This window comes from Gracilinanus agilis, chromosome 4 (assembly GCF_016433145.1).
Source record: "Gracilinanus agilis isolate LMUSP501 chromosome 4, AgileGrace, whole genome shotgun sequence".
In the NCBI taxonomy this organism is placed as follows: Eukaryota; Metazoa; Chordata; class Mammalia; order Didelphimorphia; family Didelphidae; genus Gracilinanus; species Gracilinanus agilis.
Genome location: NC_058133.1, coordinates 26,110,133 through 26,111,057, shown reverse-complemented (window position 1 = coordinate 26,111,057; position 925 = coordinate 26,110,133).

The window sequence follows — 925 nt, the reverse complement described above, 5'->3', positions numbered from 1 at the left end:
GGATGGGGGGTGGTGGGTGGTGTGTGAACCAATCAATCGATTGACTATGGCTATAGTCCTGATGAAGAGGGACCCCGGATGATGAAGTTTCATTAGCTCTAGCCACTTACTGGCGGCAAGTTATTCAATATTCCTGGGCCTGTTTTCTCCCGGGTAGAGAAGGCATAATAAAAAACCCTCATTTAGACATCACCTGGGGAAGGTACTTTCATGGAATCGCTCTAGGAGGAGCTTCGAGAACTCCGCCGGGACAGCTTCACAGTCTGCCTATAAAAAGAGGGCTTAGCTGGCTCTGCCAGTGAGGAGAGGAGCTTCGTGGGCTCTGCCCCTAGGAGGAGGGGCCTCACAGACTCCCCCTATGAGAGGCAGGGCTTCTTGGGCTCTGCCTCTGGAAGGAGGAACTTCGCGGGTTCTGCCTCTGAGTAGAAGGGCTTCTCTGGCTCTGCCTGCGGTGGGCCTGGCTTCTCGGTTCTGCCTCTCTAGGGGTGGAGCTTTGGGTTCTCTACCTATAAAAAAAGGACTTGGCTCTGCCTCAGAGGGGGAACTTTTCGGACTCTCCCTAAGGGGCGGAGCTTCGCGAACTCTGCCTATGAGAGGAGAGGCGGGCCCCTGCTCCGTGGGCCCAGCTGCCCTGTGTGGTGCTGGCTCCAGTCTTCTCGAGCGGCCACAGCGTGTCCTCCTTCCGGGGCTGTCCGAGGAGAAGCAGCGACCCCGCCCCCGCCCCGCCCCTCGCCCCGCCCCACTCCTCGCCCCGCCCCGCCGGATTTCCTGTTTCTCCTCAGTGGTGGCATTGGCAGCGGTGGCTGCTGCGGCCGTTAGTCCCGCTGGGGCGGCCCCGGCCTAGCACGCGCCCCAGCGGCCGCAGCTTCATCCGGACCTCTGTTCCGGCGTCTTCGGGAGGTCCCCCGGGCCTGGCCCCGGCCCC